Source organism: Anser brachyrhynchus (assembly GCF_964034855.1).
Source record: "Anser brachyrhynchus genome assembly, chromosome: 6".
NCBI classification, from domain to species: Eukaryota; Metazoa; Chordata; class Aves; order Anseriformes; family Anatidae; genus Anser; species Anser brachyrhynchus.
The window spans coordinates 20,343,880-20,369,537 of record NC_137700.1 but is presented as its reverse complement, the minus strand read 5'-3'; the positions used below and the strand labels follow the sequence as shown (position 1 = coordinate 20,369,537).

Here is a 25,658-nt window from a genome sequence, read left to right as displayed (position 1 = left end):
AGCTATTAAATGGTGGCTTAGCTGAGATGGACATGCGTGCACATCCATAGGAGCTCTTGTTCCTTACCAAAGCGATCTTAATGAGAGACAGCTCCTGTTAATGACTGCTTAGTCTTTCAGTTGGGGTGTTTGCTGGGAATGGAATTTTTATGGGGAAACTTATGTGAAATGATGATAGTAATTAGCTGTAATCAGAAACAGGGAGGGAAGGGACCTGGTTCTTTCTGATCCCATAATCCTCCCTGAGATTTTGAAAGAAGTTCATTTTCTACATTAAGATGAAACCAAGATTGGTTTATTATTATTTTTATTAAACCATAAGAAGAGTGTGAAACTCTGGGGCTGGATTGTGGCCGGGGCCTCACTGGGAATGTTGGAGGCAGAGAGGTACAAATCCCTGCTTTGAAGGGCTTGAATCTGAGCCATCTGCATCCCTGGCCAGTGCCCAACATACCACGGTATTTGTGCTTTGTGAGGCTCTTTTCTTTCTTCTTTTCTCTCTTTCTCTCTCTTTTTTTTCACATTTTAAAAATTATTATTTTTTTAACCACTGACAACTCCACGATGACTCTGAAAAATCTGTGGCCTGGGTAAATAAATTTGCTATTTGAAATGGCCTTTCTTCCTCCTCTCTGCGAAATCTTGTGTTTGGCAAGTTGACATTCTCTGATTAAAAACCATTTTGTCTCAATTTCTGACAGTCCTTACTCACAGTGAGTGGGTTTTGCCCATAAACAGAGAAGTTACTGGGTAAACCTGAGTAATTCTCCTTTTAAAGACAGCTTTTGCTCCTGTCTTCTCGCCTCTCGAATAACCTTCTGAATTTTGAGGCCAATTGTCATGTATTTTGATGTAAAACCTGAATCTACCTCCTGATTTACTCAGGAGGGATCCAAATTTACTTAAAACAAGCCCAGGATTCCTAATGAAACGTTCACCTGCTTAAGGAAGGCTTTAAGAACACTCTTTATTAAGAAGAAAAAAAAAAAAAGGAAAGTCCTTTTTATCACTTAATGCAGTGATGGATTATTTTTTTGTGCAAATTTTAGATAAAAGGGGCAGAACTTCTAATTACATTCCGTAGGGAAGCTTAATAATGTTTACCCAAAGAATCTTGTCTTGAAAATTCACCAGGGTGAATTCTGTTTAATTTCTGCTAAAATCCCTTAGCTTCATTCCTGCTGCTCTTTCTGAAGACCTTGTGCATAGACCTGCCCAAGGAAGGAGAAACCAGGGGTTTGAGTTCCTCTCTGGCATTTGGAGAGGGCTGGCGATATTTGAAGCTGCTGCGTTGCGTGACCTCCCATCTTTCTTGGCGTTTTGTGTTTTGAGAAGCTATTGATATCTGTATTCTTGTGAAAAGTCTTCCTAGAGTGAGTGAGAAGGAAAACCTTGCACCTCATTTTCCCATGAAGGCTGACTCGGGCCCTTGCTTGCAGACAATGGACATTAAGTAGCCAGGATATGATCTCCCCGAGATGTTCTTCATTAGAAATGAATGGTTTTAGAATTATTTGGAATTGCAGATGCCTTTTTTATGCTTGCATTGTGTCAGTGCCCCCCTATATGTTGTAGGACAGCTGAGCCACGCAGGTGGCTCTCTGCATTCCTCATGTCCAACAGCTTTCCATCTAGCATGGGAAGCCGGTGCCACCGGTCATTTAAGCCTGGTTTTTGATTTTTGCACCACTGAGAGTCATCAGGTCTAGTTCTCACAGCCATCTCTTCCTTCTGAAGTCCACCACCACTCATTGTTTTGGGTTGTTTTGCCTTCTGAGAAGCGAGTTTGATGAGTGTTGGCTCCCAGTCGTTGCAGAAGTGTTGAACGCGAGTAGTCACTGAACGGCCTGCTCAGCAAAAGCCCTCCGGACTGCCTCCTTTTTTGGTATTATCTATTGTAATCTTATTTTCTTTATGCAGAGCTTTTCTTTGATTCATAATTCTTATTGTAATGTTCCCCTCCTACAGTTTAACAAATCACTCGCCCATGTGGCGCGGTATCAAATGTTTTTCTGAAGTCCAGATGGTCAAGCTCTCCCACAAAAGACAAAGATTGGCTTTTGTTTAAAAAAAGCCGTTATCTCCCGGAAAAAATATATTTACCAGGCCTGCCTGGCAGAATCCATCTGTGTGAAATCCATTCTGCGCTTTATCATTTTTTTTAACTTATCCATTTTCTTATTTTTTTGCCTTTGAGTTGGTTCTGAAGCTGGCGGGCTGTTAAGATCAGCCTGAGCGACCCGTAACCGCCACACCTGCATCCCCCCAGCCCCTCTTGAATATTCTCCTTTAATCTTAATAATCTTAAAGCTGTACCCTCGCTCCCCCTTGTTAGATGAGTTTAAAATAATCTGCGGAGAGAGAAGTCTCTGGGAAGCAAGGCGGTGCTGCTGAAGTGATTATTTCCACTGCAGAAAAGGTTGAAAACCGGTTACAATTACGGCTCCCAGTTCTACGTGTTAAGGGATTTGCCTTTGGGGATTAAGCAGGTGAGCGTTGTGTTTTGCTCCCCTCAACCATCGGTTTCGGGGCTGTCACAGAGTTTGCAGAGGAAGATAGAGGAGGCCACCCGTTCCCTGCCTCCCGAGAGCACCGAGCACGGCTTGGCACGCAGCAGGATGAAGATGATTGAGGTCTGACACCTGGCAAGGGCACGCAGCGCCTGTCAGTGGGGAAGATTCATCCCCCCTCATCTGCAGGGGGAAAGTTGAAAATAAAGGTGGTGTGGGTTGCTGAAGCATCATTTGTGAGCATGATCTGTGGGCTCGGGCTGAGATTTGCTGTTTGTTTTCCCGTTGCCTGCGCTGGCTTTGACCTCGGGACCGTGTGCGGATGCTCTGCGGGTGTGCTAATGGATTAACTCCTGCTTGTGAGCTAGGAGGCTTCCCTACCTTCGGAGATGCATTTCGGGTGGTTTCAAGGGCATCTCGGGTGCCTCTTCAGTGGTGTGACCGCACTCAGCAGAAGTACGGCTGCTTTTAAAACTCTTCCAGGCAATGTTTCTGTGGAGCAAGAGGCCATAGAGGAAAATAAACTTGGGTGTTTCAAGCAAAGGGAATGAAGGAGGCTTGGTTGAGCCTCTTGGTGCTTCTTGAGGAGGATGAAGCTTCCAGCCTGGATTCCCAGGCTGAGGGCGAAGAGTCACTCTAGGCAGGAATTTTCCACTTATTTTTTCTTTTTGATGGAAAATGTCAGTGTAATTGACTTTTTTTTTTTTTTTTGACAGGCCTGTGCTCAAACCACTTCAGAGAGCTCTCAGGGCTCCTTGCAGATGCGGCGAGTTCCTGCAGATTCAGCTCCTGCACTGCCCACGTCCAAATCTGGGCCTTTGAAAGGACAGCATAGCTTCGTGCCAGAGACCTAGGGGACAGAGGTGCTGCCTCCTGGTGAAGGAGAAGAGCTAGGAGACCTACTGGAGCAGTAGACCACCGTAGAGATCAGGTGGGTACAGCCAGCAAGCAGAGCAGCACATCAAACATCAGGCTTTGTTACAAGGGGTAGTCCTGTACCACAAACCCCAGGTCCGTTTCACGCCAGCGTTAGGGGATTTGATTTCTGCATAACGCACAAATCTAGGTTTCTTTGAGAAGATAAAGACCTTTTGCCCCTAATGGGTCGCCTTCTGCAAACATCCATCCTTACAAGTACAAAATGTCCTTTCTGTCGTTCCTCCCTGAGTCAGGATTGCCTCAAACACCCCAGAGTAAGCAGCCCCTTACCCCCTTACCATTGGTGTCGGAGAAAAGCTGGACCAGAAACAGTTTTCTGTGGGGAGGGTGCAGCTTTTGGAGATGATTGGAATGAAACAAATCCCCTGTGAATTAATTGAAAGGGTCAATGTCTGTAGTTAATCAGTTGAAATTGCCTATCGTTATCCAGCTGTGTCTTTCATGTCAGCTAGAAGACATCTGGGAGGCAGCAGCCATCAGGTAAGTGGACTGAGGGAGTTTGGTGGGTGTTTTTTCCTGTGGCAAGTGGTCTCTCAGTGGGCACATGGACAAGTCTGTTTTTGACGTATATCTGGATTTATCAGCGATCTAGTTTTGCCTCTATTCCTCCTTGCTGTTTTCTCTCAATTAGGTGGTGGCTGGAATAACTTGTCTTAATGACACATCCTCAGCACCGATTTCAGTGGTGACAGTTATTAACGGTTTCACGATAAGAAACAGGTGTTTCAGCATGGTCCATCAGGCAGAAGAAGAACAATGCCTCCCCAATGTCATTGTTCACGTTGTATTCAATGACTGCTAGCTTTTTTTATGAAGGTTTTATTCAACCTCATAGGTAGCATTTACTATTTAGTATGCAGGCTTTGGGCAAGCTAGTGGAGTGGAAAACCTTTTAATTTCTTTTTAATGCAAACATGGATCTTGCAAGACCTTGTCAAGCGATGGGAATAGGTATGGACTCTCGCTTACAGCTCTCAGCATCGCTCAGTGTTTGCCTGCAAAAAAAAATCCTGGGTTCTTCTAATGGGACCTCTGTGGTCCAAGGGACAGGTCCGAGCACGAAAGGATTGGGCAGAGAACATTGTTAGGATAATGGAGGTGTTGCAACAGCTCCTGGGCTCTGCTGCTGCTGCTTCCCATGCTTTCCCATGGTGGGGAGGGAAGGGAGCAATGTTTGTGAGCATGAGGCTGTCAAATACCCTGGGTAGTTTTTTTTTTTTTGACAAGGCATGATCATTGATCACTTGCCTGTGTTGTGAGGGTGGGTTTGCTGGTTGTTTTGTTTGGCCAGGACTCACACAGTGCATTTTTCTATCCTCCTGCTCCCCTTTTGCTGCTGTTTGCACTTCTGTGATGCACACTTGTCTCTGTTCTCCATCTGATCTTGCAGTGAACAACGTGAGAGGCCTTGGGCTCAGTGTATGTGCGCCGCAGAGCTCAGCTGCACCTTGAGAAGGTGAGGGGACAAAATTTGATCTCTACCATTTGCATCACGTGCTGAGATTGACTGGAGGGCAGCTGCCGCAGCCGCTAATAACTGCATCCCACCGGTGTGCTGCGCAGGTCTCGCTTTCTCTGGCTGTGCTCCCGGTGCTGAGAGAAGAGGAGGAGGTGAGGAGGAGGTAGAGAAACCACACTGGCCCTTTTCCATGTCCTGTGCAGGAGATATTCCCAGAGGGAACTGCTTGTCTGTGATGCAGTGGGGCTGGCCATCTGATAGATGCCAGAGGGGATATTGGGCATTACTTAAGGGACACATTTCTACATCCTTCATCTTTGCAGGAGGAAGCTCCTCAGGGCAGGGAAGAGACAGAGCCCTTGGTGCTTGAGCATTGGGCATCTTCACTTCTTGTTCATCCTCTGGTCTGTGCTGGGGTCTGGTGCTGACTGCGCTGTGGGGCCATGCCTGCCTGGCCTGCTGGGGCTGCTCTGTGAGCCTTCTAAACAGTCTCTCCAGCTTTTATTTTGTACCACCATCAGCCGTGCAACCTATTTATTTCCCCTTGGCATTTGGGTGTCACTAAGGGCAGATCAGAGCAAGGTTCACCAAAGGTGCCCAATGGGTCCCCTTGGCCTTCAGCAAGGCAACGCTCTCTCCTGCCCCAGTCTGACTGCTTGGGCTCCCTACTGAACAAGGAGGGGAAAAAAAAGATTAATTGGTGATAAATAATGCATTTTGTTCCCACCTAAAGGTTGTTTGATCTCCGTAGTCTTCATTTCTCCGGTGACAGGGAGCTCAGTGTTAATAGCTATTTGTCACCCGGTGCAGTGCTTAAACAGCCCGAGCAGCACTGTGTTCAGCTCATACGTCCCTGCCACAGGCAGGGCTTCCCATTATTACTTTCTTTACATTTTTTTTTTCAATTCAGCTCTCCTGTGGTGGCTTTTCACAGCAATTTCCAGAAGTGAAACAATTAGCAAACATTAAACATCCTTTTTCTGGGAAAGCAGCAATCAGGAGGGAAGATATAGTATCCGTCTAAAGTCTCCCTGTACGTAGATACATGCACACAGAGCCCCTTCAGGCTGAGCAGAATTGGAAGTGATAGTTACCAGTATAATATTTAAATGAGCATTAATTACCATAAACCATTCGGGTTTTAATGTCTCCTTCTGTACAGTATGTAAATCAGGGCTGGAATGGGCTTGTGAGCATGTATTGGGCCTCTGGTGGTGTGGATAAAAGGGCTGAGTTTTAGTACTGGGATTCAGCCATGCCATTTCCATTAATGTTAATGGGAGCTACAGGGCCAAACCCTGGCCACGGAAGGGAAGGTTTCCCTCTCATCCTCAGAGACAGCCCTGCCCCGAGGACACCTTGTGCTTGCTTTTCCCATCCCAGCATACATGGAGAGGCTTTCTGAGGAGGAGGAGGATGCCTAGATGCCAAAATGACTCAGCTTTGGGCTCCCAACCGGGAAGGGCACCATAAGGTGCAGGTTTCAGCTCCCCCTGTCTGCACAGATAACGTGGATTTACTGAAACGCTCCATTTCTCGTGGTGCCTATGGGTGGGTGGGAATTTCCATCCCTCTGGGGCCACGGCTCCATGCTGCTGCTCTGCTGCCAGCAGCTTGGGTTGCAGGGGTTTTCTCCCCATCCCCTTCCTCCCATGCTTTTGCTCTGCTGCCCCATGCTGCTGGATCTGCAAAGCAGTTTGGTTTTTAGCCACAAACGTATCTTTTTTTTTAGTTTATTTTTAGCATCCAGACCATGAGACAGGTAATTCCTTGGCTCACGGAGGTGTTTGGGACTGAGGTGGCCTTTCTGAGCACCCCTCGCTGGGCAGCACCATACCCCATCCATCTCCTATCCAGCCTGCCCTGCCACCCCGAGCACAGGGAGCAGGACTCCACCTGAAGCTGCTGGTGATGGGCAGGTCTTCAGGTGCTTTACAGCTCCTCCCCAAGCCCCCATGTCCTTCCTCTTCGCCCCCCTCTCCCTCGGTGGGGACCTAGTTTGCCTTGCAAAGTGGTCTCATTATAAATGCATCAGCCTCTGCCGGTCTCACGCGCGCTGCCTTCATTTAGCCCTCCAAGCTCGATTACATCTGAGGATGTCTTGGGGTAATTAAGTAATATTAGAACATTTTCTTTTCTATTTTTTTCCCCTTCCCTAATGCAGCTTTCAAAGCACAAGCCTTGGTTCTCACCCACCGGAGCCCACTTCGCCGAGCCTCTGAATTCTCCCTAATGTACCTTGCCATGAATGAAGGCTAATTACATTTCTGAAAGATGTCATTAGTGTCATATTCATGCTGGGTTTCAGAGAGCTAGCACGCAGCAGGGAATGCTCCCTTAGGTGTCTTTCAGCCTTACTGTACGCGGTTCTGCCGCGAGGAGTGGCCGGGCTCTCTGGCCGGTATGGGGATGTTCAGCCGGCAGAGGCTGAGCTTGGTTGAGAGCATCTCTTCCCATGGATGTTTTGCATCCTTCATCTCCGGAGCTTATCACGGTTTACAAATATTAACTAATTAAGCCTCTCAGAGCGCCCATGAGATAAGTAATTGCTACTCTAATGATTAGCATTGTAGCCACTCTCTTCTCTAGGCATTGGACAGTGCTTTTTGCTATAGAGAAGCAAGGCGGCATACAATAAGCATACAATAAGATAAATGATACTTTTGGATGATCTGGCCAGCTGACCTGCAGGTTGGTGGCCAGAAATCCAGAGTCGCCACAAGAGATACCCATGGCATTGCTTTCGAAGCCTGCCGTCCACATTCTTCCCTCTTACGTTTGCACAAACCCACCTGAGCCCTACTGACTTCAGCGGAGGCTCCTTGGAGACTTCCCCAGAGGGAAGAGGACCCAGGGTTTATCTACTTGGGTAGCTCATTGTTTGCATCGCGGATGGGATGTTGGTTCCCAAGGAAACTAAAAGATGGTGGTCACCATTTTATTTTTCTCTCCCAAGATTGTCCCAGGGATGATATTCTGGTTTTACGCTGCCATTGCTCTCCTGTTCAGCCTGGTGTGAGGTGGCCACCAGGCTCCCCCAGGTGAGTACTGCTTTCAAGGGCTATTAGGTGCTCATAACAAGAAGTCACACATTGCATTTTCGTAGTAATTTTTCCTTAGATCACTTAACGTTGTACTGCGTTGCATTTTGTTGTCCTGGAGAGATGCATTAGGTCTGTTAGTGGGGATGGAGTTTGCTGCTACTGAAAGAGGTCAACTCTCCCAGGCAGTCCCGACTCCTGACAAGTGCCTGATTTCCCTCTCCTTCCTCCTCCAAGGCTTTTTGGAGCACTTCTATAAGCAGGATAGCAACAGGGATGCTGCTGACTTGGCCACAATTTTTTTTTCCCCTGGTTTTGTTTGATTATCTTTTCTCCTTCGATACTTGAAGGGGAAACACCTTCAAGCTTCACCCCCCTGCACTTGGGTATGGGCTCTGCAGTTTTTTTTACGTCGAGCTCAGCTCTGTAGCACTGTCTGATTTGGGGTGTTGGGTGGGCAGCTGCTTTTGGAGGCATTACATCCAAGGCCAAGGCTGTGGAGCCAACTTTGCCCTTGGGTACCTCTGCAGGGACAGACCGAGAGATTGGCTTCTCTGATTCATGCATCGGTGTGAAATTAAAGGCATTTTGGAAAAAGGCTGCACCAGCAAAGCTAAGCTGCCCTGGGAAATGGGAGGTGGAGAAGTTAATTGTCCGAGGTGTGGGAATTCCAGGCTTTCCCACGGACTCTGCCTTTCCAGCCCCGGCCAAGCTGCCAGCTCACCCTGCTGCAGAGGGAGATGGGCGGTAATTGCCAGGGTGGGTTTAATTTTGGGGGCGAAGGCAGGGTCTGGGCTGCGAGACAGCTGCAGGGCTGGGGAGAAACTTGGGCTCTTACCAGTCAGATAGGTAGGAGAAGCCTAAAAGAGTTACTTGCGTGTGGCGTGCTCTGAGATAAGCCCAGAAACCTGCCTTGAGCCAGTCCCAGGTCAGGGAACCACAGCCTCTGGTAGCTGTCGAGGGTTTGAGGCCGAGCAGAAAAAGCTGCAGAAAGTTTTCCGAGTGTATTTAAATCACGTGGGGCTGCCAGGACTCTAACAACACATTCTGTAGATTAGGGAACCTAGTAATTACAGCTAATAAGTCCAAAATGTGTAATTACCCTGCAAGCAGTTGGAGCTGGAAGGCAGAAATAAGCGTGGTCGTTACACCCTTGTTAGGTGATCTATCAGTTCCCCCTTGCAATGTCCAAAATCCAGGAGGTGCAGAAGGAGCAGCTGCTCTTTTCCCCAGCCTCCATCTTTGCTGGTGCTGGAGGGAGCCAGCTCCTTTTCCTGCATCCGTTGCCCAGCCAAAACAGTCCCAAAATCCAGCTTTCTTTCCTTAAATAACACCATTCCTGATCGGATTTCTAGATCTGTGGTGGGAGGCTCTTTAGGAGAGGTTGTGTTTGTTTTTTTCCCCTGCTAGTTTGTTTTCCTTCCTAATTAAAGTAGCTCTTTCATCAGTCCCTGTATTTCTTTCCACCCTCCAGTTTTCCCAAAGAGGCTTAGTAACATTTCCTGCCTCTAATCAATACACAATTTATATGCAATAACTTTGTCAGGAGAACAGGGAAGCAGCTCGCAGAGTTTCTCCTGTAATTTCAGCGTGCCGTAGCCGTTGGCTGAAGGTCAATGCAAGCTTGACTGTGACTGATTTTTACTGTCTTTGGGCAATCTGTCAGCAAAATGCAAGCTTTGTAAAACCTCGGCTAGACGCGGGCCGTAACAGATAGCGCTGTGCAGCCTGCCAAGCACGCTGTGAAGCTGGCTCCCTCGGCAGTGCCGCACACGGTAAGGCTTTGCCTTGTGCCCACGCTGCCCTCCCTGCTGGAAGGAGGGGACCCCATGTCTCCATGGGGCATGATAGATATCCTGACAGATGCTATTTTCCCCGGTAATAGGGGTGGTGGGTGCTTTGATAGTAAGCGAAGCTGGTTCCTGCTCAGTGAGTGCGAGGAGCAGCTCCATTAGGTGCCCCTGGGGAGCGCGAGACAGTTCTGCAGAGAGGACCGTGTGCTGGAGGAGTGGGCACCTCGCTTAACCTGCCTCCGTGTGCTCATCTGTCTCCTGTCACTTGTGATCCCACTGTCACCTCTTCATCATCCCTCTGGCTGCGGCCGTGCCAGAGGAGCTCCTGCTGGGAGGAAGCTTCCATCCTCAGAAATGAAGCCTTAAGAGACGGATGTCATCCTCTGTGCTTGTGCATACCCTAGCCCTCCTGTGGATGTTGCTTGGGATGAGTGCCTTGTGGTACGATGACATTCATCCCATGGGCATGGCCAGCAGGGATGGTCAAGGCCACTCGATGCCGCTTTCACGTGTCCCATGAAGCCTGGCAGTGGGGGGATCAGCCTGGGACACTCGGCTCTGACATGCTTAACAAGCAGGGAGGTGCAGGCTCGCGGCCGTTTGGCGTCTTATTAATCACATTTAATGCGTAGGTTGCTTTAGCGCTGATCATTTTAAAATTCCCTGTCGGAAAGGTTACCTGTATAATTATAGGTATAAATCTCGGGGACGTTCTTGCCAAAACAAATGGAGCGTCTAGCGCTTAGACCAGGGATAAACCCAAAGAAGCCGTAAAAAGGGTTTGTAATAATGGAGCGCGAAATCTGCACCCATTGCAGGGCTGAGAGGAGTGAGGCACCGCCAGAGATAAATTAGGCATTTGTGCAGGTAGTTCTTGCAGTCGTTCTGGAGTTCTTGCAGTTTCCCTGACATGTACAGAAGTAAGAGCTGTTGATCTCTGGGCAGTAAGTTGTGTCACCACGTTCTGGTGCTGGCAAACCCCGGGGTTTGAAGGGTCTTGGGTGGGGGTGAGGATAACCTGCTTGTGAAACAGGTCTGGGAAGTGCTGACAAATACCCTGGTTAGCAGCAGAAAGCTTCAGTCTCTTTAGTCACTGGCTGAGAAATGTGAGATAGATATATCTATATATAATATAGATATATATAAATAATCAAAACATGTATATATAATCAAAATATAACCTATCTGTATATATATATTTTAACATTTGAGATGGGTTAGGTGTCTATCAGAGCATTTTTAAGTTCACACATGCCCTTAGAAACCTGGCTCTTGGGATTTGCCTCTCCCCTGCTACAATCCCATGGGAAAACTAACCTCGTTCCCTATCCCCTCCTCAAATTCCAGGTGTCTCCTGACCAGAGCAGCTCCTGGATGGAGAAATTCACCCCACTTCACACATGTCGTCTCCCGAGGGCTGTTTGTCCACCTCCTGCCTTGCTGGAGAGGATACCAAGTAGGTAGCTGGAAGGAGAGATGCTGATCTGAGTTTTTTGGTCTGTGCCTGTGCTCAGCACACAGGGGGGAGGATTAGTCACAGTTCACGCTGTCATAATAAATTAAGGTGTAAGGACAACAATGTAATAGAAGTAAAGCACGTGCGAAATATTCTGCATTAGTAGTAAGAAGAAATATTAGACTCGAGTGTTTTGGATTGCTAATTGCAGGATGTGTTAATTGCAAGGCAAGCAATACAGCCCCTTATATAAGCTCCAATGCACATAGCTTGCATTATGAATAGGAAGAGGAGTATGTGGGAAGTTGTCTCGATGAAACCAAGACAAACATCTAAAAACACTTAAAATACTCATCTGAAGCCCTCCTCCTGTCTCTGTGGTATCCCTGTTAATCACAGCCCGCTATAAAAGCACTGCCTGCGTTTTGTCTCTTAGGCTCACGTTAGTTGCTTCCAACTTTCTCATCAGCCCCATCTATAAATTCAGACTATTCTTAAATAAGACTGGTGCCACACAAAACCACTTCTCCCATCCTCGTGCACTGTCTAACGATTATTCCCTTATCCCTTTATATAACTGAATCAAGCCTGACACTTAAAGCACTCCCTTAGGGAAGTTATTGAATTTAACAGGGCTGAAACCAACAGGGTTCTAGAGAAATGCTCTAAAAACCTGGGCAAGATAATGGAAAACAATATCTTTGCTGTAAGTTTCTGAACCGCCCTATAAAATTCTATGGGAAGAATGAAATTCTCGAGGACTCTTTTTTTGCCCATAAAAGCTGATTATGAGTAAATTGGTCCCAGTGCTTTTATTGTTGAGCCCCAAAAACTCAGTGTATACTTTTATCCTGCTTTCTCTCTCCTGTGCAGAAGGATGTTTTGGCTCTGCTCCTTAGCAGTTTGTTCTCATTTCGCTCCCAGATGGGCTGTTGTTTAATCCAGCCCCGTGGTACCAAGTTCTGCCACGACTCGCTCCTCGAATAGCTTTTCCCTGCGAGTCCCTCACCTTCCCGTGTCTCTGACAGTGTTGGCTGCTTGGTTGTTTTTTTATTTTTCCCTCTTTTTATTCTGACTTTGGAAGAAAGCTTAACTTCTGCTCTCCATTTGTGCTAAGGGGAGAGATGGTGACTGGAAGAGGAGAGGTGCTCTGAAACAGAAACAGGACAACCAGTGTTGCCTGCCAGCGGTGAGGGCTTCTCCAACCTTTTCCAATACTTCTCCAAGCTTCCCAAGCCAGAAAATAACAGCTGAGGCCCTCAGCTCCCAGGAAAAGATGTTTTTTCAGTGGACAGAGGATTACAGAGTGTCCGAAGCTCTGACACTGCCAGGGATTTTGCATTACCGCGCCTGATAATTCTCCCAGGAGCCTGTGCAAATATTCTCATGAATGAAAACCACTGAGCTACTTCACTGGTATTTGCAATTCCTTTTATTCACGCCGACTTTTTCTTGCTGAGACTGCTCGCACAAAGGGCGAATAAATATTCAGAGTGCTCCTGCCTGAAACGCGCCTGCCGATGTTATGAAATGTTCTTCTTATTTTCCCAGTGCATTCAAACAATTTCAATCGAGGAACCTTTAAAGAAACTCCTGCTTGTAAAGGGAAGGTGACTGAATAGGGGAACAGAAAGAAGATCACACAATCACCTCCTCACCTAAGTGAAAAAAACTAGCAGTGACTCGGGGACACCCAGATATTAATTGAGAAGCTGAAATGAGCCATTTAATGCTGTTTGCGCAGATAGTAAATGTTTCTCCCATTGACTTGTTTGCATGCGCGTTTTGTTTTGTGCTCTTTAACAAGAGGAGGAGGAAGGAAAAAAAGTTGCAGCCAAACTACTTGGTGTGATTCCACTTGCTCTACTCTTTTCTTAAGCACGGTGGCTGCGGTGCCTGTGTTTGAAGACATATTTCAGAAGGTGCCCCTTTCTCTTCAGGACATGCCTTAAAGCTGGCATTCAGCTCAGCATGATGTGATCGGAGGTGACATCGCATTGTTCGTGGGACAGGGTAGGTAAAAAAAAAAAAAAAAAAGAAAAAGAGCTGAAAAGGCACTGTGAAATTCGGAGCTGCTGAAAGCTCCCAGTGGCAGGGATGAGACTTTCTGGGAGGATGGAGGCAGACGTGGCTCTTTGCATCGCAGGTACTAATGCATCTCTAGTCTAGCCTCAAGCTTTCTCTCCCAGTATCTTATTCTTTGTCAATGTACAGCAGAACTGGCTAAAGAGACCCAGAGATTTCTCCCCAAATCGTAGCATCCCTCTGCTCAAATCCTGCTGCCCAACGTGTGTGTCAAGTGGGACCATTTCTCACTGACAGCCCCAGGCAAATGGGAACAGCTGCCTAAAGCCAACTGGGCAAGATGGCCACGGAAACGTTCACCGTGTGGAAAAATCTGTGTGCTTTCTTCTTTAAGCAATAGAAAGGAAGTTGTACTTCTGGAATTGTTTTTACATAGCTCTCCATGGTTCAAAATGCACAGCAAGGCTGCAGGGCTGGGAGAGGGACCAGACAAGTCTCTTGTCCAGTCTGAGAGATGTTGCTATTTGGGGAGAAACCCATCGCTCTGGGGTACCCAGTGTAAAACTCCTCTCTCCAAGGTTGTGCCTTTACCCCTGGAGAGGATGCTGAGCCCGCCATTGTGATCTCCTGCACCAAGGCTGAGCGTGTCGAGGACCATTCACCGCGTCCCTGAGCTTGGAAAGGAGGACGTGACTCCTCAGGTACAACGGGGTCCCAGCCATAGTTGGCAGAGAACCCACACCATCCATGAATCTCCATCAGGGGCTTCAGCAGGAGGGCGGCAGAGACACCAGGGGCTGTTTTGGGGCTGAAATGCAGAATGGGGCCATGTGGCGGGGCGCAGCGCAGGGGCTGCAGCTCGCATGCTGGCTGAGCAGCTCTGAGTCCACCCCTCATCACTTCTGGGGGCCTTGTAACCGAGCCTGTTTGCTGTTCCTGGCCCCGTAAAATTAATAGGTTGTGGCAGGTGGTGGGAGGAACAGGAGGAACGGGAGCGTGCCAAGTGCTGAGGAGCCCATCTCGATAACTCGGGGTTATCCTCCCGGCGTGACCGCTCCGGCCGGGGCTGGCGGGGCCGCACCGTTTCCTCATTACTGCGCCGCAGAGAACTCGGGTGTCCAACCCCAACTATCAGTATTTTGTGTTTCCAAGGCAACCCCGGCTTTAACAGCCTTCGTAATGACATCATTTGGTTGAAATGAGCATGCATGATCTTTTGATTACCACTGGAAGTATAAATTAGGTTACTTTCCCCACCCCCAGCCACTTGAAAAATAAATGCATTGGAGTGTGTGGGGGGGCACGTTTTAAAAAAATAAAAGGAGCTCGGAAGAGGGTAAATGGAAAAATCAATTTTTACATTAATGGAGTCCTCATTCAGCATTTCTTCTCTTTATAGATTTAGATAACTGTGATATCTTAGTTTCACAGAGCAAAGAAATTAATTACTTACTAATGGTGCAATTCAGAAATTAATTTATGTTATCCATTTAAATGTGTCATTATTAATCAATTTAAACGAAGGGACCTGTAAGCCAGCACCATCTAAACTGACTTATGATGCCGGAGGACTCATCCTGCCCCTTTCTCGCTGGCAAACACACTGTGCCTGCTACCTGCAAGCTGTTGCACCTCCAAGGGCGCTGGCATCCCCAAAACAAGACCTAAAGGATTTCCGGGCTGTTATTAAACATTTTAAAGCTCCTTTCATATTTAAGTTACTCGAATTTCTGATCTGAGGTTCGATCTTCTGGTTTTATTTTATTTTTTGGCTGGTTTTTCTCTTAAAGTGATGTACAGAAGGAGGATGCTCCCTTGCAGAGATGCTCTTGGCTTCCCAGTAGGTCTTGGCCATGCTGTGGGGTCTTAGCTCGTCATGAACCATGGGTTCCTTTTAGGGTTGAAATGGGGCAGCCACGTTAGGAGGGTAATAATTAAATTGTCACAGACCTGATTTTTTTTTTTTTTACTGCTGTATTTAGAAGAAAAGAGGTAACAGACTGCGGGACTCTTCTTTTTCTGAATAAAGTTGGTCTCAGGCTGAAAAGGGGGACCCCATACCATGCAATAAATCAGGATTAAACTAAACAGTGCTGCTCAGAAGCCCTCAGCTGCTTTCTCCAGGATTTCAGTATGTTGCAGCTTTTCTGTGCCCAGCTGCCTGGGCCTTTTTGTGGTAGGCAAGAGTCTGATTTATCGTTTTACGCTGTTTATGTTATTAATGCCTCTGAAAATGTTGGATCTGTCACATATTTCTTGGCGCGCTCCTTGGAGTAAATGGCAACTGTGATGGCTTCGGAAGATGATTTGCTGAAGGATACTGTATTAAAATTCTGTTTGGACATTTGGGCTGCTGGTATAAGGATGTGATAGCCATTTCCTTCCTGTAATGATATACTGTCATGTTAATTTTGATGATATCTCACTGTAAAATAGAGGGATTTGAAAGCCTGCAATTTGAGAGCCTGGAGTTGTACCTATCTGTCTGTATCTATATTTATATACAGGTTATTTCTTTTTTCTTTTTTCTCTTTTAAAGTAATGCTTGCACTTAACATCTGCTGTACCGATGATGATTCTTTATTAGGTCTGGAGAAATTTAGACGTGTGCTGATGGTAAACCAGCTTTTTTCGAACTAAAAGGGTTTCAGATGAGTTTCGTGTTCTTTCTCAGTGTTTTGTTTTTCAAACCAATTACTGCCCTGCTGCCCACATCAGGCAGGTTTCAGCCTGAAAGTTCCCTTTGTTGAGCTAAAATATGGTCTGTGCTAAATGCTGAGCAGCGATGGCTAGAGATGAATAAGCAGCAGGTTGCAGAATTAATCAAGAAATCATTTAGCACCTGCAAATAAATACTTGTAGCTGAAGTCTTTATCTTTTTCTCGGCTCCTGCTTTGTTTTGGCTAGGTCCCTGGCTTCAGAGCAGAGGTGGGAGAGAAGCAGCTGGGATTTAAGTCTTCCTCCCTTCTCTGCCCCTCTTTGACCTGTGCCCATGTGCTGCCGCCTCCTCTTTAAGGGATCATCTCTGGGCCAGGCCAGGACCTCTCTCCCCACAGATATTTGTTCCCTGGCTTATTTTCCCAGCTGCTTCCACGTGCCACCACTCCTCCGAGGCTCGGGCAGGGGGTGGGAGCGCTCCCCATCTGCCGCAGCAGCCCTCTAGCTGGTTGGATTTGTGCTGGAACGGGTTTTGGAGCATCCTCGCCATCCCTTCTGTGATCCCTTTTTGGTGATCTCTGCGGTGCACCAACCCATTTCTCCCGCAGCCGTAAGTCACGGGGTAACCTTGGCAGTGGCTTTACTGACAGGGCTCTGGAGGGTTTGATGTAGGAGTCCAGCCTTTATTCATTGCCAAGCTAAAAAAAAAAAAAAAAAGGTTAGTATATAAAACATTCAAAAGCTTTCTTGCTTTCTCAGATGTAGAAATTGAGAAGGAAAGATAAACCCAGGTTAAAGACCTGGACTTCCAGATGCTTGCTGCTGATTGTTTATGTATCTTGTCCCTTTTTAGGATGAGAGAGCAGTCTGGGGCATTAGCAGTCAGATATCTATTCATTTCCCTCCTCTTTCCTTCCATCCATGTCCAATAGCTACCGAATATTTTGGTCACATCCTTTTCTAATGCCTTAGACTTTTATGGGGGCATGCTCCGATCTTTTTTCTTTGAATCCTGAAGCTTTACTGCACGATGAGAATCGGTCTTGGAGCCTTGCAGGGTGCCGAGCTGCTGGTGACTGTGCCCTTAACCCCGCAGCCTGGGGATCAGAGGTGGGGGTTTGGTTATTTCCATTGCTGCCTCATGTCCCCATGCAGGAGGACAGCTTCATTTCTGCCCCATCGCTGCTCGCTGCGATCTTGACAGAGCTCCGTCTCCGTAATCCCGCGCCGCGTCCCCGCTGACAGCTGCAGCGGTGCAGAGCAGAGCCCCGCGGCAGGAAGGCTTAGGGCAATTTGCTCCCGAGCTGAAGCTAATCCCTAAGGATGGTAACTGGCTCAAGACCAGAAAATGGGACCTTTTTGTGGCTTCCTTTACCATTTCTTTCTCTCCTAGCCTTAACAGTGGGATCCACAGGGTCTTCACACCTGCTGCCGCAGCCTTCCCCACTCCCCAGGTGCAGTGTTTAACCTTGCAGGTGTTATCCAGGGTGATTGCCTGGGGGCATAGCTTGAAAATAAGAGCTGAGAGCCATAAGTCTGGCTGCTCAAATGTGGGAAGAGATCCTGGGTAAGGGAATAAAACGCCTCAGCCTGGAAGTGGGCTGACACGTGGAAGGAGAGGCAGGGAGCAGCGCCCTGCTGCGATGGAGTCCCCTCACTCATCTTCAGGCTGGGCAAGCCCAGCACGTAACAAAACTTCACAGAAGCAATAACCACAGTAAAAAAAAAAAAAAGATATATTACAGTCAGAAATGTTAGGGGAAGAGGAGGCTGAGGTGCATCCTGGCAGGCCATTGCCTTTTCCCATTCTGTGACTTATTTGGACAACTTTGGGTCCTTGCAGGCAGTGTAGGCAGCTGAAGCCCAGCCAGCACCCCCCAGGGGCAGCTCCACTGTGCTGCGAATGCCACTCTTCTTCCTCTGGGTGGGCAGCGAGGGGAACAGGGAGAGGAAGGCTGAAGGAGGGAGAAATTTGGAGGATGTTCAGCTGGAACCCGGCCCCTGCAAGTGGCAGTGATGAATGCTGTGCGCTCCGCTACTGAGCAGGCTGAACACGTGGTAGGTGTCTCCCAAGGCTTCCTCTGAAGGCATTTATCTCGTAAAAAGGAGTTCTCTGGTGTGTTTGACAGATCTTGATTGATTTGCATCCTGCCTACCTCCCTGGTGCCTGTCTCTTGAACACCACAGTGTAACTGGGAGCTTTCCCCAGACACGGCCAGCCCTGGAGCAGTGCTGTGGTGCAGCTGGGGCCAGCTCTGGCTGATGCCCATCTCCTTGCCCAGCCTGCACCCTGCTCTACCTCCAATACCGATGCCCTCCCCTTGTAATGAAGCACAAAAATCGAGGGGCAGGGGCTGAGCAAGCCAGGCTGGGCAGGGAAAAGTCAGGCAAGGTGTGGCTGAAAGAAGATGCCAGGCTCCTTGCCATCCCAGAAGAGATCAGGGCACGGAGCATCAGCAGCCTAGAGCTAGGAAAAAATGTTTTTATGTACAGCAGGGGCTGATTTTGCATACATAAACCTGACAGTTTATCCATAAGAGAGTCCTGGGATGGACTCAGATTATCCACATAAAGATGCAATATGAGGAAAAGCTTCTCCTGGGCACTTCTACCTCCTTTTGTCTCACCCAAACCTCACCTAGCCCCGAGGCACTAAGCAATGCCAGTGAACACAAAGCTTCCTTTTACACCTTGCTTCCTTCACATGGGTTGTGTAGCCTCCAAGTGATGGGGTAGGGGCAGGAAAATAGTGTTTGTAAAGCAGTCCTTGATTGATAAGCAATTTAGCAGCAGAGTGCCCTGCCTGGGAAGATGCTGCCAAGGAGGCACCTTAAGAAATTGAAAGGTGCACCTGGATCCACTTAAATGAAGGGACCTTGTTAGGGAGGCCTAATTGGGCTGCAGGAGTTAGCCCACCTGTGAGCCGGGGCTGCAGGAGCTCACAAAAGCAGGAGTGAGCTGCTCTTGCCTGGGAGCCTTTTTGCGTCAAGTTTTCTCCTTTATTCTGGGAGCTGAACTTGGAGGAAGCTCGAGAATTTGGGACAACGGGTAAGAAATATTCCGTGATTGTGGGAGCAGGTTGGAGCTAATTGGTTTCTCAGAGGGCTGCAGCTTTGTTAAGAAACTCCTTGTCTCCTCTTCTGTCTTGACATGAGATGCACGCGTGGATGCAGCATTTTCAGAGTCCTTTAGGGCTGTCTCTTCGCTCACAAACAAATGCTTTTGGGACCGGCTCAGATCTGGGGTGCCGTGTCGCAGGATGCAGATGAAATGGTGTTTATCGCTGTATTCCTAGCGGGGTGAAATGAAGCGTTGAGTAAGATATGCTTACCTGAAGAGCTGAGGCTTTGAAAGTGGCACAACTCTTGTGAAATCTCTTTAAAGGGCTGTGCAGTGTGAGCAGGGCTCCGTGGCTGGGAGGGCAAGCGTTGCGCCTACTGCAGAGACTGAAATAAGCTCGGTTCAGAGCTCCCTGACTCCCTTATAACCTCTGCTGCTTGGTCCCAAAATGGAGCATGTAAAAAAGTTAACCCCTGTTTTTTCAGACTGTTGCAAGCTACAGGGATGGAGCAACCTGGGGCTGAGCCCTCTGTTCCCTTTAGAATCATCCTGCCTGCCCGAACTCAGGACAGGGACCTGCTCCTCTCACCTGATGAATTTGCTAATATTTTGCATGAGTGGAGCATGGCCTCAGGTGCTTCTGTGTTCTCAGCCAGGTGATGACCCTGGTTCAGTTTCAGCTGGTGTAGCTCAACCTCCCGGCCTCCCCCTTTCCCCTGTATCTGTCTCCATCCCATCCCAGGGCTGCAGGTAGGAACAGCAGGTGCTCTGCAAGATGCTGCCTGGCTTCAGCTTCTGTGCAAACAGCTGTAAGGACAAGGGTGACTTCTTTTTCCCCCCCCTCGTTAGGCTCTTCTGATTTATACCCCACTAGTTAAATACCTTTGGTGTAAGGGCAGAAATGTTGGCTAATGCAGCGAGCAGTGCTTGACCCATTCAGGGTCTTTTGCACTCAGGGATTGAGGCAGAGAATTTTGTTTCTGGTTTTCAAGATTACTGACTCTCTTATTTTTTATTTTTAATTTAAAGTGAGCACTGTGTTGTGTTAAACAGCCCCAGGTTGTAGGAAACCAAATATCAAAGGGTCTGCTCAGATGAATGCACCTGGGTAGCACACCACACATGGTGGCTTCTGCGGGTCCCCTGTGGGCACCCTGCTCTTGTCCCAGGTCCAGGACCTTCCTCTCTACATGGGTAGAAGCCTCCTGTTCCTCCCTGCTGTTGTCTTACGTGGATGGGAACACTCTGCCTGGCTTGGCAATCTGCTCAAAACCCTGGCTGGACAGTAGGAACCAGCACGTTGGGGATATATGGCCACCACTGGCAGATGGGTTCTGGGGAAATGGCTATGGATGCTGATCAAGTGGCTGGAGTTCTTGTGTTTAGATCTGGCAGGCACTACAATATTTGTGTATTTCTGCCTCTCTGGGGTCCCGGGTGAGCTCCCATACCCTTTAATTGCTGGCTTTTTGACCGATGCTTGATGTCCTTGTTGAACTCACTTTATAGGACCTCCCATCCCTGCCTTGATAATATGCAGATAACAGGATAATATTTCTGAGGTCACCACAGCTGTGACCTGCTGTGAGTGGGTCTGGCTGTCTGTAGCTGCAAGTTTTGTGTTTAAAAAACAACAACAAAAAAAAACCACTGACCCTATTTTGTGTGGCACCATGCTCCTGATGCAGAGCCCATCGTGCTCTTGGTGATGGACCAGCAGCAGGGATACCCGCGTGATCCCAGCCGTGAGAAGCGATGTTCAGAATGAAGGATGATGAAATCTTTCCATTAAAAAATAAAATGAAATGGGACCGACTTGCTGTTTCTCCTCCGTTTCCCCCCAAAAGTGCTCCGTGAATTCCCCTCTGAGCAGATCTGTCAGTCTGCGGTACGTGGGGCCACCTGCGCCATCATTTATCTCCAGTTATTTTATTTCTGCTGGTTTTTAAGCTAATAACGAGTGATGAGGGCTCATCTCCTGCTCTGGGCACCTTCCCATTACTTAACTAACAATTAATAAACCAGATAATGGAGTGTTTCTCCCTCATAGGAATAAACACTCAGCCTGTTTAGTGGTGGCAGTGCAGCATCCTCAGTCTGCTCCAAAACTGCTGCCTGTGTGCGACACAGTGGCCTGCATCTGAAGAGGCATTTCCCTCAGTTTGCAATAGGAAAACTGCTCGGTTTAGAGATTTTCAGGCCCATTCAGGTAAAATTTCCCCCCTGCTGAGCTCCAGTAGCATTGTGGCTGTGCCGCCCCAGGGGTCTGCACCCCTCGGGGGGGATTCCCTGATGGCTGTCACCCCAGGAAACCTCTGACACATCCAAGTCCCTCAGCATGCAGTTGTCCTTTTAAATATCCTTTTATTTTTTTTCCTCCTTTCCCCTCCTCCTCCTGCCCCTGAATCTTTTGATTGTTTCACCTCAATCTGTCCTTTCAAAAACCAGCCCCTGCAGGATGTTGCTGGTGGCGGCACATACTTTTTTGACATCCAGAAGTGTGCTAGACCACTGAGCTGCCATTTGGAGAGATCAAATGATTCCCAGGGCTTTAAAATTATGACACTAGCCTTGAGGGTTGGAGGAAGTGGATAGTCATGAGCTGAAAGCTGCCCCTTTGAAGTTTGGGATTTCTGGAGATGTCATCTTTTATATATATCGCCAGCCAGGTTGCTTTTTATTTCATCCCAGGGTTATTCTTGTCTGGATTCTTAGAGAGTGAGACCTCACTTCAAGGCAGAAGGGATGAGGAGAAAGATAGATGAGCCCGGACGTTTATGCATTTCATATTTCCCTTTGAAATATAATAGTGTAAGTTTTGTCAGAAATCACAATGCACCAACACCCCATGCATTTGTACGGAGCACATTTCCCCTTGGCGGATATAAATTGAAGCCTCTGCCCCTGTCCTTGTGCAGGAGCACACCTAGCCCCTAACCCACGGGCTGAGCATCACTTCTTCACCTGGGTGGTGAGAAGAAAGCTTGCTCTGAGGCTGAAGGATGGCTGGTGATGTGCTATCAGGTGGGACCGAGGGGACGGGTACAGGAGAGCTAAGATGCGCCTTCCCCCTCCTTAGAAGAAAAAGGGGGAAAAAACTCTGCCTAGGCTCAAAAAAAAAAAAAAGAAAAGCAAAACTGTTCAATGCGTCCTGTGAAAACCCACTGCCAAAAACAAAAATTAAATAAAAATTACTGGGGGCGTGTGGTTTGACTCGAGCCACCTCCTGCCTCTCACGATCCCTGTCTGGCCAAGATCTCCTGAGCAGACTCGAAGCAGTAGGCTCTGCCTGCATGGGTACTGGCTTGAAAATATGCTATGGCCAAGCAGGGCTAACTAAACTGAATTTTTGCCTGTGGTCTGTGACCTAGATGTTGTGCCCAGGGAGAGCCCGTGGGTACGGTCCTTGCTAGCAGAGGCAGAAGCTGTGGCAGCGAGGGCTCTCCCATCAGGCTCCCACATCCGTCAGTGTCTTCTGCCTGGGAGGAGCTCCTGGCCAAAAAAATAAAAATAAAAGCCCCCGTGCGCACAGAGCAGTGACGGATCTGGATTGTCTGGAGAAGATGAAATAATTTATAAGCTTGGGTTTTAATGTTCCTGTTTTTTTTTTTTTTTTCCTGCAGCTGCCACCTCCCCACCTTCTGTCATTGTCGTCGAAATGAATTTACAAGGGAAAGAAAACAGTTCTTGCTAATGTTCTCACACAAACGAAACATTAGCTAGAGAGACAAAAAGAAAATAATTGATTGTGAAAGCAAACCCCCTCTGAGACAGCCTGAGCATTATCAGGAGCAGCCTGGGAGGGGAAGAGGGGGGAGAGGGGAAGGGAGGAGAACAGGCCGGCCTGGAACAACAAACGTAGCATTTATGATAATTATCCATGTTTTAATCCCCGTTTCCAACCAAGCATTCACTTCCTTTAATTAGTTCTTGATTAGAAAGAGATTATCTAATAAATTGCAGGAGTAGAGAGCGGGTTATCTTTGCCGTGTTCCTGCACGCAAAGTTCGGAGTGGATGGGGTTTGAGAGGGGTGAGGACATGGAAAAGCTCCGTTTGCTTTTCCCTCGTTCCCTTGGCTGCAAATATTGTCCGTCGCCTGCGTTAGCAGCGCGGCCAGTGAAGTAAATCCATAATTAAGCTGAATTAGCGTGTCCTCAAAAGTTTTACATGCACGGACACAAAGGGGGCTCCTGCTTGGAGCCTTTCCAGCGTGATTTGCAGGGAGGGGAGAGAGTGGTTTATTGAAATAGCACACTGCTGAAGTTCTGGGTGGTGGCTGTGGTGTGTGCTGAGAATATGAGTTGGGGTTTGCTGGTTGGGTGGGATTTCCTTCATCCACCAGCGAGCGCTGGGAGTGGCGTGCCAGAATCACCTCTCCATTGCCCCCTGTGGCACTGTGGTGATGCTTGGGTGGTGTCCTCCAGCACCAAGTTGAGTCTGGCATTGCCAGACCAAGTTTCTCCAAACTGTGGCTCTGTAAGAAAGGAAAGGGAGGTGGAAGAAGCGGTCGTGAGGCTGGGCAGGGTCTGGACAGGTTTCTCGGAGCGGGTGTTTCAGCCCAAAGTGACCTCGCTATCGATCGAGGCAGTCGATAGGCAGCTACTTAAGAATAAAGTTCCATTTCCCTGTTTCTTCTTCTTCTTCACTTTAATTATCTAAGATAGATAAGCAGCTGCAGGCCAATTAGAAAACAATTACCCGCTGTAATCAATGCTGGCTTGGAAAAAGGGGGAGGGCGAAAGTGTAAATGCTGAAGAAGTGCCTTAAAATGCAGTGCCGAGGTAACCCTGTGTGCGGCTGTCTGTGAGAGCCACAAACATCTGTGCCCAGAGGGCTTGGGGCAGGAATGGGACACAGCAGAGTGACGCCCGTGATGAGCATGGGAGCATGGTGGCCTCCAAAGGCTCTGTTGGGGACTTGGGATGGCATAGGAGGGGACACAGCCATGCTCTGGTCTCGAGAAAGTCCCTCCGTTTCCCTAATAATCCTAATTTTATATGAACTGTAATAGTTCTGCACTGAGTATTGCCAATGGGGTCTTGTGGTTATAATGGGTAGCCGGATGAAAATACAAACTTGGTTCTCAGTGGCAGGCAAAGGAAGCGAATCAAATGATAGGAATCAGCAGAAAAGCAGAGAAAACCAGAAAATAGTATTATGTTGCCCCAGGGGGTGCATCTGTGTTGGGAGCGCCGCTGGCCTCCCACCAGCGGGGTGGGAAGGATGGGGAGAGGCAGTATGGGTGGTGGGATGGGGAAACGCTTCTCGCGGGGACTGAGTAACCAGGGCAGGGTGATGGAGCCCTGCTTTTTGGGGCAGTCAGTAAGGAAGTTAGGCTTTTTTCCCACAAAAAAGGACTTTTTTGCATTTTTCGCAGCCTAAATCCATCAAAATCCTTTCGGGTGTTTCTCTGATGTCGCTGTGGCAGTGGCTGGAGTGTCACCATCGCGCGTTGTGACCTCACGGTGAGTGCCCAAGGAGGGCAATTGGGTGAAGCAGGACGGGGTAAGCCTTGGATTAAACAGCGATGTATTTTATTCCATTAGTGCTCAATTACCAAAATCCTCGTGGCAGGAAATGTGTGCACCGGTGCCCTTCGGAAGTGTTGGTGTTTAACCCTCTGCACTGCAATTAGAAAGGGAAAAAAAAAAAAAGGTAATTTTCAACCAGATACTGGTTTTCATTAAGCCACAATGGGCATTTAGAAAGGAAGCTGTGGGCACCTGTGGGCACACCTGATTTCACCACAAGCTGGAAAATCAAGGTGCCAGGAGCAAATGGACTACTGACAGCCCTGCTGGGGCAGAAATGGGCTCTGCTTTCCTGTTCTGCAACAAACCTAAGCAACACCTTAGGTGAGACCTGTGAGAGGGACAGCCTAGCAATGTGTCTGCTTGTCTGGGGGCATCCCAGCCCCAAAAGAAACTCTGGATTTGGGCCTCAGCCCGCTGGCACAACTGGGGTGTTTACACGAGTCCTTGCAAAGCAGAACAAATGTTTTCACTCCTCTTAGCGACTCCGTTGCCTTACTCTTTTTTATCTGCAGTTCTCAGCCTTCCTCTGATAAAGCTGCCCTTTTTCCTTTGCTGCCAAAGCTTTCTTCATTACTTTTTTGCCAGCCCAGCTCCAGGTTGCGCTTGCATGGATGTTTTCTGCCCTGAACCGTGCCCGCCTCCCGTGACAGATGGCCGGCTGAAAGGGCTTGGCGTTAAATCTACTGCCCGTGTCCATGAAACGCAGCGACTGAAACAGAGCATGGGGTGACCGGTTCTTAGAGATAAAACAACCCTTGCGGTCCCACAGCCCATACCCTGGGAGATGAAATCCTACAGAGATGCAGGAATGACCCCGGTGCCTCCCTGCTCATCCTATATCCTGCTTGCATCGTGGACACTGACTGCGAGGTGCCAAGTTTATATTTGTAATATAAATGGACTATAAATGTTGGACTGGGAGGAGTCTGACACCTCTGAGCCATGGGTGATGAGCTTGGAGAGCCCACGGGACACAGCAGAAGCTGTCCTGGGCTGGGATGTGCTTGTGGGGCTGCATGCAAGGACCCCGTCCTGCTCTGGAGGCGATGCTGGGGTCGGTGTTTCACCCCAAAGGGCTGCTTCAGAGCTGCTAAGGGATGGCATCTGATTGCCTCCCGTGGTCACCAGCGTTTCTGTTTCATCAGATGCAACACGCAATCACCGGAGTTTGGTGAAGTGTT

General features: G+C 48.2%; 1 long non-coding RNA gene across 1 annotated transcript in view; it reads left to right on the top strand.

Moving 5' to 3' along the window:
- LOC308197226 overlaps nucleotides 1–25,658 on the top strand; it is a 126,890-nt gene that overhangs the window by 58,541 nt on the left and 42,691 nt on the right. Inside the window, exons 21-29 of the long non-coding RNA XR_013952688.1 lie at nucleotides 3,227–3,441; nucleotides 4,840–4,905; nucleotides 7,865–7,949; nucleotides 11,090–11,198; nucleotides 12,316–13,211; nucleotides 13,802–13,924; nucleotides 15,206–16,491; nucleotides 17,725–17,939; nucleotides 24,321–24,408. This is a non-coding gene — a long non-coding RNA (uncharacterized lncRNA). The remainder of the gene's footprint in view (nucleotides 1–3,226; nucleotides 3,442–4,839; nucleotides 4,906–7,864; nucleotides 7,950–11,089; nucleotides 11,199–12,315; nucleotides 13,212–13,801; nucleotides 13,925–15,205; nucleotides 16,492–17,724; nucleotides 17,940–24,320; nucleotides 24,409–25,658) is intronic.